Source organism: Onychostruthus taczanowskii, unplaced genomic scaffold, assembly GCF_017590055.1.
Source record: "Onychostruthus taczanowskii isolate IOZ18803 unplaced genomic scaffold, ASM1759005v1 scaffold4, whole genome shotgun sequence".
NCBI lineage: Eukaryota > Metazoa > Chordata > Aves > Passeriformes > Passeridae > Onychostruthus > Onychostruthus taczanowskii.
In genome coordinates, this window is record NW_024501459.1 from 6160578 (window position 1) to 6174131 (window position 13554).

Consider the following 13554-nt stretch of genomic DNA (forward strand, 5'->3'; position numbering starts at 1 on the left):
AGCATGCAGACTGGATTTGTCCTGGAATCTGTTCTGGATGGGAACAACTGAGTATATCTTAAACAAAACCCATGAGTGGGTTGATGGTTAGATCCATAAAAGGCAATTCCACCAGGCGTTGTGGCCAGGGCTCTGCCTGTCTCTCTCACCAGCCCAGGACTCCAGCAGGTACCCAGTATGATGAACCATTTTGCATGTTGTGATATCCTAGCCTGCTATATGTAATCCCCCCTCTCAGCAGCCTGCTGGAAAGGTATAAATGTACTGCAGGGGTCTCATTTTCCATGTGTATTTTAAAAGAAATTATGAACCTTTGAATATTTTTAAAACAAAACAAAACAAAACAAACACAAACCAAACCAAAACAAACAAACAAAAACCAAACCAAAAACCAGAAAGCAAGCAGTGAATTGACCAGCATGACATGACCCAGAGGATAACTCAGACTTTTGTACCAGAAGGACTTTAGTGATTCTATACATAAGAGACTTGAAGGATTTCAGAGGAGCTTGAGAAATTCAAATATTGTGCTGATTACAACCATAAATGACCACAAATTTCACCCTGGGAGGTGAAGTTTAAGAGAAGAAAGAGGGTAATGCACTGCTGAAACAGGTTGTACAGAGACTCATCATTCTTGGATGTTTCAAAAACTGAGACAGACAAAGCTACAGGTGATTCAATATGATCTTAACACTTTTAACAGGACACTGGACTAGACTTCTCAAGAAGTCCTTCCCAGAAAATGCCTTTATGAGTCTTTGATATTTTGCTGCATTGGTGTTCTCATGATTCAACCACAGAACCTTAGATTGTGACCTCTGGGAAGTTTTGGTATATATTTAGAGCCACAAAGTGTCTTTTAAACATCTATTTTCTGTAAAAAGGAATGTGGGTTTATGCTTTCCAGATGTCAAGGAGCAGCAAGGACAAGCTGCTCTGCAAGGGTAGGAGCAGAGGGTGGCAACAAGACAAGCAGGGTCTGTGACCTTCCCAACAAAGGTGTCAGGAAGATTAGCCAGGCAGGGTCAGGATCAGGTCCAGGGACAGTGATGAGTCTCACATTAGTCCAGTAACAGCCCTGTTAACCCACTATAGGCAGGCTGGTCCAAGATCCAGATGGAAAGCCAGGTCAGTCTGCCAGGATCAGGGTCGGGGTCAGGACCAAGGGTGTATTTAGGCTGGACTCACAGAGCTGAGCTGTCAAACTAAAGAGCTCCATCTCTCAAGGGAAAGCCTGGTGGGCAGAATATTTCTTCTAGCTTTCTTCATGATTTTTCTTATGAGTGAGGGAGTTGACTTTGGAGTCAATTAGTCTCCTTAACTTAGTCAGATTGCCTCCTGCAGGGAGGGGGGAATAGGCTCAGGTCTTTGACTCCAGGGGAGGTTCTGCCTGGAGATCAACAATCTAGAGCCAAAAGCTGGAGAGGAGAGCATCTTGGGCCCATAGGTCCTTAACCACATCTTGGTTACATGGCAAGAACAGTTCAGGTTAACAGGGTATGCCTTTCAGTGGGTGTTTTAGCAGATTTAATGTCTAAAATCCTTCAGACACATTCCACACTAGAAAAGTTGCAGATCCACCCTATCTAGCCAGATTCTGTCATCTGTGACTGATCATCATTCTGACAGATCAGCTGGTTTGACTACCTCCTCTTTTCACAATAAATGTAGCAGTAGAAAGCAGTTATCTCTGATATTGAAAGTGTTTTCTGAACTTACTTTTCCTCTCATTTTGAATCTCAAGCAGATTTTTGGGGTTGTGTCTAACTGAATTTCTTTTGTGCAGGAGAGACGTCTTTCTCCTTGCTTAGAAACACACCAGGGTTTATTTTTTGAATGATGTATTATTATTATTTAATACAGGCTTGAATTGCTATACATGCCAAACAAAAATAATGCCATGAAAAAATTTATCAGGCTGCTTTAATAGGTTGCTTTAATGAAACAGCCTCCTCCCTCTTTTTTTTTTTTTTTTTTTTTTTTTTTTTTTTTTTACAAGGAAGAGTGAGTACAGTCAAGAAGAGGGAGTTGAAACTTAGTGGTAGCTGTGGCACTGCCATTTACTGAAAGCAACTGATGAGATGTAGAGGAAAGGCTGTGTCTTGTACCATGTGGCATTGAGCAATGCCTCGAAACTGGAAGTAGGGAATAAAACCCTTGCCCTAACTGCATCCACAACAAAGAGGTATCCACAACAAGAAGGAAATACAAAAGCAGTGATTTTGTAAGGAACTGGTGCTGTTGGTTGTTTTACAGCATTCACGCTTCCAATTAACACATGTTCAGTTGGCCAGTGATTGCTGGTTTTGTGTCTGTGGTCATGGATAATTGCACCATGTGATGAACTAAAATATTCCCACAGAGTACAACTGTATTGATCCACAACCTAATTGAAGACATTATGAAAATACCTTTGAAGGGTCATCATTGAGCCCCTTGTTTTGAAGGAATTTTTATTTGGTTTGGCAGCATTAGAAGTATTTAAAAATCACTCACTGTGCTCATCTTGTTGTTGAAATTTGTTTGCCTAAGGAATGATACACTGAGCCTTCATGCATAGCTGGAGATTACTCACATGAACAGTTTGCAGGGTGTAGGGATATATAAGTCAAAGGGCGATTGTTTTCTTGCAGAGTGGTTAATATTTTCCCAAAACCATATTCCTCCTAGTAGAGGTACGGAACTCTCTGCCAAGGCCAGTCATTCAAGTAGACAAAAATGTCACTGGGACATGGGCTTGTAGGGACAGCTGATGTAGGAAAGATCACTGTTTGGTCAAGAAAACCTCATTTTGACTACACAAAGAATCAGACTATATGCAATACACTAGAATGAATAGACTATCTTTCATCTTATAATTCTTGCTGCTTTATTTAACTAACCTTTATCCATTGCCCACCCACCACAAGCTCAATAGACTCAAACTGATATTCATCACTGTCCTCTCAGTGGTGCTTCAGCTTGACAAGATTAGTGTGAGACACCTTCTTCTGTGCTGTCAGGTGAGCAGGGATGATATAAGGCAGCAGAAACTTGTCAGATCCCATAGCTAAGTACAACTCAGATTTCAAAGCCAGAAAAATCCACTCCTGAATAGCTGTCATGCTTCAAGGCTGAGAAATTCTTGTTCCAGTTTAAAGGAGTAGAAATTATCTTGGCTCTGTCTCAAACCGTTGTTTTGTATTGTCACTTCTTACTATTATAAGACACAGAAACATTTGCTTAAGATAATCTGTTATTTAAGAATTAAAACACTGGCTTTCAAAAAAAAATTATTGAATCCTCAAAAGGTGTAGCTTATTTACCATTATAATATATTGACCTTTCCTTACACTTTTTTAATGATTCAGAAATCACATTACCCTGTTAAAGAATTAGGACCTATATAATCTCCCTGCTCTAGGCTAGCATTGCTATTCTCAGTCTACAGAGAAGGAAATGTAAAGAAATCAGAGTAACAATTTTATTCAGTGCCATTTAGCAGATCTGTGAGATAGACAGGAATAAGATACAGACATTCTGAATCCCAGAACTGGGGTGTAAGTACTTCAAGATTCTCCTTTTACTGTTATAAGCAGTACCTGCTGGCACTGAATTATCAGAAACTACACTGAGGACTCATGCCTTTCATCAGGATATGGCAAGTTAGTAGAAATTTGGAATAACCAGTCATTTGTGGGTTCTCAGAGCACTTTATCTATGAAGTGCTGCTATTCCATTGAGCTTTAAAGTTGAAGGAACCAAGCTAAATTGGTGAGTATATTAATATCCTTTATGTTGGGGTTTCTCTGCTGAGAGGTGACAACTTTATACGTTCTGTTCATGGCATATGCTCAGCCACCCCTCAGAGCCTTGAATATAAACCAGTGTTTTAATTTTGTTCCTTGAAATGTGTCACACTAACAGGTTCTCCCAGCATTTTCCAAATGCTCGCGTAGTAGCCTTTGTATGTAACACTTTCTCATGTCCTGTGGTGATGTGCCTGTGTTAAATATCTTAATACCAGGAGCAGCAAAGAGAAAATGTTGGTTCTGGGGTAGATGTCACAAACCTCAGGCATTCCAGTGTACATTTGAAGAGGTTTTGACTGATTTTAATGAGGCCACACTTCATACCATCCCACTCTTTCCCAGAAATACTTGCTCATTCTGCCTGCCTCTGGAAGCCACAGGTTGGTGGATCCAGAGGGAACTGAGGGCAGTCCCAGCAGTTTCTGGGAGCTGACAGGAGTTTGTACACCTTTGTAGTTCCAGCTGCATTACTGAGGTGCCACAAATCAGTGGCCTCACTGAGGATTATTAATAAAAGAGAAAGCACACTAGAAGTAACAGTGGAGGGAAAAACTGTTCATCATTTGGAGTTGACAAAGGACGGTAATCCATGCTTGTTCTAAGCAATAAAGCAGTAGGAGTACAAACTGATAAGAAAAACAGGGTTAGATTTTGCAAATCAAAGGAAAATAAGTAGTGAAAATCTCATCATGCAAATAAATAATGAAGTGAATCCTCTGTGTAATGTGTACAGGCTAAATATGACACAAAATAATGATAGGACCTCAAATCTAAACTAATATTTTGCCTCATTTTTCAGTAAGAAATATGACACTGATTGGATGAGTGCAGAGGGCAAATGGCTAATGGACAGGAATGCACAGAGACAGAGATGACCACATCTGGGTGTAAGAATGCTTAATATGCTCCTTTGAGAAACAAGGTGATTTACACACTGAAATGTAAAAATAAGAGTGGATTTTTAATGGAGTATGGAGAAGCATCATCTGACTAGAAAACACCAAACACACTACCCATATATACAATAGGGAGAGGCAAATAATCCAAAATCAAGAATTTAATCTGAATTAGATGTAAGATTAACACAGATATTGAGGTGGTGAATATTTAAAAGCAGGAAATTAAGTAGAAACCATATATAATGGTTTCATTATATATAATGAACATATAATATAGATATAGTAGTGATAGAGATAGTTTGATTAGATGATTATTTTACCTTTTGACACCCAAGATGACTAAATCTGTGTAAAATAGAGGACAAAAATACCACTAAATCACAGACTAAATCTCATCTACTTGAATTGTAGCTAGCTACCAAGACCTAACAGAAATATGAGTTCAGAATCAGCAAAAGAAAAGAAACAATAATTAGTCTGGAAAAAACTGCCGCTAGTGGAAATCCTTAAACATTTGGGATTGATTTTTTAACATCTTCATTAATGACCCTGATAAGAAGTTGGCATGTACTAATGAAGTTTGGTGATGACACAAAGCTCAACAGAGAGGGAGAATGTAATATTGTACAGGAAAAACTAAATGACCTTGAGAGTAGAGTGTTAGAAATGGGATGAAATTTAATTGCATAATGTGCAAAGTCATACACTTAATGAGCTTATAACATGAACTTCTGCAAATTGGGAGTTTCATAGGAAAATGACAGAGAAGGAGGGAGACCCTGAGGCACTTGTTGATTACAGGAGGATGTGAGCCACCAGCACAGAGTGGTCATGAAAATAGCAAGTGTCACAGCTGGAAAATTTCCTGGTATAGCATAATGTGCAAGACATTAATCACAAGCCATGTGAAATATCACCTATTTTCTTTATTTGAAAAGTTTCAAATGGGAAATGGATGCCATAGCAGCTATTGGGATTTTCTTAGACCTGGAGTCAGTAATTTTTTTCTCTTTGAGTGCAAAGAGAATATAGCTACATAAATGTCCCTATCACGCCCATGGGTCTGGACTGGTTCCCTGTACAGTGCTGTGCCCTAGTTGATGGATTGGTAGGCCCCAGACAGTACAAGTCCATGTTGCAACAGAGAGGTGTCCTCCCTGAGATAGTTTTCTTAGCCTAAAAAAGTAAAATTAGCTGGAAACTCTATTGCTTTCTATAAAGAAACACTGGCGTTTGTAGCTGTCCTGTCCCCTAGAAAAGCAATGTTAAGGAAAAAAAAGCAAACAGGGAGAAAATCAAATAAACATACGATAACACGAAAGAGAGCTTTGTAAGTAACCGAAAAGAGAGATTTAGCTGTGAACTTAAGGAGGAAAATAACTTTTCTTTAAAATTGAGTTAAAATTCCTCAGCATCTTCTATTCATATTCTTTTCCTAAATGGTTCCAGAAAAAGCCTTTAATCTTTGATTTATTCTGTAACATCAAATCACCAACTTACTGGTTTAAATCTACTACTTGTTAGGAAATGTGCTAATTTTTGAGAAGTTATCACTACTTTATAGGAAAAAAATACGTATTTAATTCAAGCTTTGTGTGACTGAATTTTTAAAGAGAACTTGTCACAGAATATTTGTCATAGAAAACAAACTGAAATTACCGGAGCTGTCTTCTACACCCTTTACAGTGATATATAAAGGATTTCCCTTTTGTGCTCATCACTGTTGAGGCCACAGCTCAAGTGCTATGCCCGGTTCTGGGCCCTTCACCACAAGAAAGACATGGAGACATGGGAGCAGGTCCAGAGAAGGGCAACAGAGCTGATGAAGGATCTGGAGCACAAGTCTGATGAGGAGCAACTGAGGGAGCTGGGATTGTTTACCCTGGAAAAAAGGAGGCTCATGGGAGACCTTATCACTCTCTACAACCACCTGGAAGGAGGTTGTAGCCAGGTGAGGTTCAGCCTCTTCTTCCAGAGATCCTCAGGAGAAGAGAGGATGACAGGCATAGTCTCAAGCAAGGAGGTTCACATTGGACGTCAGAAAGAATTTCTCAACATTGGACATGAGGAAGAATTTCTTCACAGAAGGGTGATTAGACATTGGAATATGGAAATGGGCTGCCCAGGGCAGTGGTGGAGTAACCATCCCTGGAGGTGTTTAAGGAAAGTCTGGATGTGTCACTCTGTGCCATGATCTAGTTGATGTGTTGGTGTTCGGTCACAGGTTGGACTTGATGATCTCAGAGGTCTTTTCCAACCTGGTTGATTCTGTGAATCTCTGATCTTCCATTTTATGTGATGAACATTTGCCTATAGGAAGCAAAGTCAGCAAACTGAACTGGACAATCAGACATAGGGTGCTAATACCAAGTGCATGGAAATCTTTTGTCTGCAAACAGAGAGTCTTTTTCACACTAAAGGTTGTGCAAGAGAGACAAAATCATTTTTCCACTAACTACCATCAACTATCGATGCTTTCATCACTAGGACACCAATTATACAGACAAATGTTCTTCACGAGGTCTCCCTTGGGCTCGTTTTTTTTACCAGATCCCTCCCTCTCAGTGGCTTAGAATGGAGTGATTTCTTTGGAGATCTAAAGTACTTGTCTTCCTTCTGATCTCGCTAGAGACAAGTTACTGTCTGGCAATGTATAAATCTAATAGCAAAATCCTTCCATCTTGAGTACCCCTTTGGAAGACATTTAATTTATTTTATTTCCTTTTCATGTTTTCCAGATCTCATAAGCTTATGTGATTAAGGGGATTAGTTTGGAATTCAAGGAAGGATTTTTTAAAAAAATATATTTTGAGTACTACACGCTTTTCCATTTTTTCCTCAGGTTTTACACTTGTCTGTAGCTTTTCAGAGGTGCTGAAAAGCACATGGCTTTCAGCACAATCTAAGACAAGTAAATACTTGCCATCTCTTCACATTTTACTTCAGTTCCACAGGAAAAAATACATGTGAGAGGAGAGAGACTGCAACTGTGTCACACACAAATACCCATGTTGAGCCACTCCATCATATGGTTATTCACCCACCACCTGGTTATTCAGCCATGCAGGGTATTTGACACTTCCTGAAGGCTGCTGCAGGTGTCTGGCACTTAACATTCAACAGCAGGACTTGGCCAGCCTCTGCTCTGCAACAAGATGTCCGGCACATGGAGAAAGTCAATTTAATGATGGTTTCTCGGCTTTTGTCCAGTGCAGGCGCCACATCCTAGGAAGAGTGACAGACCAATAATTTAACCTTAGCATTAGTGGAGCAAACTGCTGCATGCTTTCATGAGATTGATGGTAAGTCCTGTATCGAGGAGGGCCAGACACAGTCCCCTCTGGAAAATCACAGCCCACAGTTAAATCTTGTCCTTTTTCTAAAGGAGAAGCAAGGCTAACCGTGCCCAGCTAGTTAGGCAATAACTGAGCTTGAACACCTGATTAAAGAGTTTCTGGGATTTTGTGCCTCTCCAGAGATGATCTGGCAGCCATGATAGACTCCAATAATGCCTGACAGTGAAGGCTTCCTGCCAGAACCAGGTCTTTCCAGCACTTTTGCAAACAGTTACTGAAGCCACTTTTCATGTGTGCACATAGGAAAAAATAGGTGTTTGTGGCAGTGTATGTGAGAGATGGAAGAGTGACAAGAGAATACATTTCCTCTCTCTTCTACATGCATACATGCACACACACAGACAGGCATGTCCCACAGCCATTAAAATCATGGCCGAAGGGAGGAGATTTCTCAGGATTTGTGAAGTGACAGTCCTTGGCGCTTCTCCAGCCAGCCCTCCTGCAGTTCCTTGCTGCATGAGAGTAAGCTGATTAATAGTTCTCCATACCCTGAAGCTAGGGGCACTTAAGAGAAGGGGTTGTTCCTTTTGCCCTACAGCTGCAGAGAGGGTACCACATCGGAAAAGGAAATGGGGATTTTCCAATAGTCTCACTTTTCCCTTCCCAACTGTCTGCAAGGTACTCTCCCATTAATGATTTAAAAGAAAGCCAACAGCCTAGCTGGTACACACAGAAGTGCAAAGCTGCTGCTGAACAGACTCCGTTTGCCTCAGGATCAGTTGCTGCATATGCTTGTGAGGCTGCCAGTCAGGACTGCAGATGATTTAAGAGGCTTTCTTACTGGCAATTTAGTTAAACCTGCTGTGCACAGCTAGGTCTTGGGAGAAGGAAGATGAATGCACATTTTAATGACTGAATCAGCATATATTGGGAACCAGGATGGCAGGAGCCTCACCTCCCTTGGGGCTCACCAGCTATGACAAGCAAAATACCTCCCTCCTGTTAAAAAGTGCATGATTGCTGTATGCCCCACTGTTGGATATATATTCCAGATGGATTGTAGCAGGGCTCCTCGATGACATTAAAACATACCCAGTGTTTGTAAGATGAGATTGGTACTGTTTGCACCCTGATTCCAGTGCTGAATCCCAGGAAGAGTACAATGGTTCTGTGGAGTGGCTTCAGCAGATTGATGCATCCTTTATGCTCCTGGATGAAGTAGTAATGTAAAACACCAGACTGCTGATGGGTGTAACAGTTGTTTTATATACAGAGATTTACTCCTGTGCTGGCTAGTTAGCACACCTCCACCACAGTCAGCGAAATGGTGTTGATTTATATCTGCTGAGGATTGCAGCCATAATTCTTGTCTCTATTTTTGTACATGTATACAAATACTCTCACATTCTTCAGTTTTCAACAGACTTGATCTACCCAGTGCAGCACTGCATCCTCCATCTGTTTATATCTCCAGCAAAAATTTATGCTTTTACTCAGTCACAAATGTGAGATTATTTTATATCCTCAGTGGCATTGAGATAATAGAATTTATATTGCACATATGCTTGTTTACACATGCAAGGACTCACAGTCATTATTACTGTTGCTGATTTATGTTATTGCCATCCAAAGCTGCACGTGTTTATGTACACCATTAATTTAAAACCATTTCAGAAATAAATCATCACATAACAAACTAAGAAATCAGATGAGTATCCTATTATTTGCCTCATCTCTAACTATTCCAATCCAACTACCAACCTTCAAATCATCTTTTATCACTTCACATGTTCCATTCTCACACTTTGAGCTCAACTGTTAAAGCTACTTTGGCCAAATGCATAGGAGCAAGTTGCAATTATTATACCGAAAGGGAAATATACAACAGACTTTGGGAAGATAAGGAACCTTGAAGTTAACACACTGGAGAATTGACATTAAACAGCTTACATATTTCAAGCTTTTAACAAATCATATATGAGATCAGTATGCTACAAATCAGATTGAAATGTTGCTTATGTGCAAGCTGATCCCAACGCAGCAAGGCAGCAGTTATCAGCCAGGTTTTTCCCAAGAGGACTTTTCTGAATCAATTCTTTAACCGTCATCCTAAACCTTGAGGAACTCATCTACCTTTTGGACTACTTACCCCCTTGTACACTTTTTTTGCCCTACCTGCCCACCTTAGACTGCCTTACCCCTGCATCAGGAAGAACATTATTTCTGATATTCATCTTAGACAACATGTCAAAATTTCGCTGTGCTATTCTTTAAAGGTCATATAATTTAGGTAGTAGCTATGCAAAACCTGACAACTCACAATTTATTTCTCTCTGCAAAAGGACACTTAGTTTTTCAGCAAGACACTGCCTTATTGTTTAGACAGAGAAGCACTGACTTTTTAAGTAACTGAACTCAATAGAAGCAGGTCCCCAGGTGATTTAAATCACAGTTATCTCACTGAAGTCAGCACACTCCGTGCTGCCAAGTTAAAACGACAGAAGAGAAGAGGCCAAATCTGCTCCTTACTTTGACAGCACATCTGGGCCTAAAGTCAACGTTTCCAACAGCAAAATGTCAGAGAGATATCTGTAGTTTTTTGAATGCTGATTGATCTTTAAATCCAAGCTACTCAGCCTAGGTCTACGCTGTGAACCCTACAATCCCAAAATAAGCCATCTATGAGGTTTAGACTGGTTCAGAGACAGGCAAGAGCAGAGAGGGAAAATTCCCAAAATGTCAGAGAGATATCTGTAGATATCTATGAGGTTTAGACTGGTTCAGAGACAGGCAAGAGCAGAGAGGGAAAATTCTAGATTGCAGTTCAGAGAGCTTGACTTTACCTGAATTCTGCTGATGGCCTCCAGCTCTGTGTTGGATCTCATCACCAGCTCCTGTAATTCCCATGGTGCTGTGAACATTTCATCTTCACCCCTCTACATGCTCTAGGCCAAAGCTTTGCCCATGTCCCACTTACATGCTATTCTGAGAGTGGCAGAAGTGGTGATTGCATGTGAACTCAGCAAAAGAGTGAATTCTCTACATCAAGACTAAAAATGGCAAAATCAGACCCTTCTCATTAAATAAATCATATGAACAATCAATTTGCATATGTTTTGCATTCTTGGGCATAAATTTTTAAATATTTTAAAGGTTCAGGAAACCTGGGAGGATTTAAAACATGAATCCCTCTGAACTGTGATCTAAGAGTTACTTGTCCCTTAAGAATAATGATTTACTTGGTCTAAGCAGTTTTGGCATTATTATTTTTTAACCTACTGGGGCTTTCAGTATGGTTACTTTCAAAGGAAATAAAACCAGATGGTAATTGTAGATTAGAGAAAAAGAATGAACTCCCAATTAATTATTAAAATTGACTTAATTTTAGAAACTTGCAGCAAATTGTTCGCAAAAGAAAATTTAAAGCTACAAGAACACCCAATACTATATTATTTCTGAAATTCCCTCTTCACAAGAGGTAAAAAACATTTTAAATATTGGAGACATCGCATAGAAAAAGTAAATAACACCAGGTATATACTGAATTACATCAAGGATCTATTTCCCTTCTAATACCAGAGAATCACAGAATGAGTAAGGTTGGAAGAGACAACCAGTGGGTTTAATTGGTCCAGCGTCCCTGCTTAAGGAATATACATGCACATACACTAACACTACAAAATGATGAAGATCAATATGTGTCTGTGATACAAAGATATATATCTCGGTTTCAGTCTTAAGGCAGAGTGAAACCAGATTTCCACTCATTTGGAATTTTTTTTTAGGGTTAAAAAAATCATTCCTTACAGTGATGAATTAAAATGTTTCAATAGTTTTGGGCTTTGTATGAATGAGAGTCATATCAGTAGTATCAGAGATGCAGAAGTGTTCAGACTAGCCCCTAGTTTCATGTCACATCTTGGGAATTAAAAATGTTGCAAGAGATTGTGTGTCTAGTCCAACTGAGTGAAGACAAAATATTTTACTGCAAAGAGAGTAGAAACTATCATGCCTGACTGTGGAGCAATCAGCTACTCTGACCCTCCACAGTTTCCTTGGTTAGGAAAGGTACTTGGATCCTTTTGACTGGTGGTGAAAATATACATTTCCTTTTCAAGTTTGTTACCTCCCTGGTTTTTTTTTTTTTTTTTGTTTTTTTTTTTTTTTTTTTTTTTTTTTTTAACAGAGTATCAATATGCCTGGCAGTGTGAGAGGAATATCAAAGTCCTGTTTTACTTTTCTTTTGCATAAAATATCCTCCCCTTCAAAGTCATCCATTTCCTCCATGTGTGCAGTCAGTTCTGATGCCTTCAGGGACAAAACTATGATAACCAGCACATTTTTCTCCCCTTAGCTGTGTATATTCTACACTGTACATGAGAAAGGGCTGCAGCTCCAGTCTGTGCACACCAGCAAGGAAGTTCCTAATGTCCCAGACATACCTTTATGAAACTCAAAGTTTTCTACCTTCAACACTGTTTTTTTTCTGAGATTGTAATGTCAGGTGAAGTGGAATGATTGGGACAATGCAAAGAATGATATGACCTGGAGCATGGTCTCAGAGTACAGAGTAGATTTTGTACAAAGAAAGTGATGAAGAAGTGATAAAGTGGTGATGGGAAAGAATCCTAAGAATATTTGCACTGGGATCAATATAAGGCCCTGCTGTAATATATTTAGAGATCTGCTTCTATCATAGTATTGTGGTACATGTCAATCATCCAGGGCCTCAGCAGGCACTGGTCACTTAACATCAACAGTAAGGGAAGAAAAAACCACATCAATTAAACTGAATAAAAATATTAAATCCCCAAATATTAAGCATACATCCAATTTGGCAACTCATTTGACTGCCTAAGGCAGTTGGTTTATAGAGTCATGTTCATTCCACTTAATATTATTAACAATTCCCAGGGCAGTACTGCATAGTTACAGTAGCTAGTACATTAATCTTTATCATATGTGCAAGAGTGGAAGCTTGGAACAGGATTATGACAACAGAGTGCTTCTTCTTTTATCTCCAAAATGATCTCTATGCAGAAAATAATGATCTAATGAGACTACTTACTAACTGAGTATTAACTTCCCTGGGGCTAGAAATGCTTTTCCGTCAAGTGCTGGGACAAATGCTCTTGTGAGCTCTCGGCCTTTGAGCTTCTGCTTCCTCTCTTCCAGTCAATGTGGTTGGGTCACAGGATGCAGAAACCTCATATTCCAGTTTTACACATGCTGTAGGCTAAATTAATTGTTCTGCACGGAAATAATTCTAAAAGCACAAGTCATCTTCCCCACAGATACTTTCTGCCTTTGCTCATTAATATTGAGGTGTTTCCTCTAAAAGCAAGTGTACTCTGGATGTACACTTTTGAAAAAGAGCAAACCCACTGGATCTTCCCCTTTTAAAGGAAAGCAAAGCTGAAAGGAATCCAATTGTGTTCACATTGTCAAAGTCTAATTTGTATGAAAGAATATAAGAGAAGCCAGTACTGGGTCAGATCAAAGGTCCATCTAGCCCAGTGTCTATCTCCAGCAGTGATCAGCACTGGATGTTAAGGTAAAGAATAA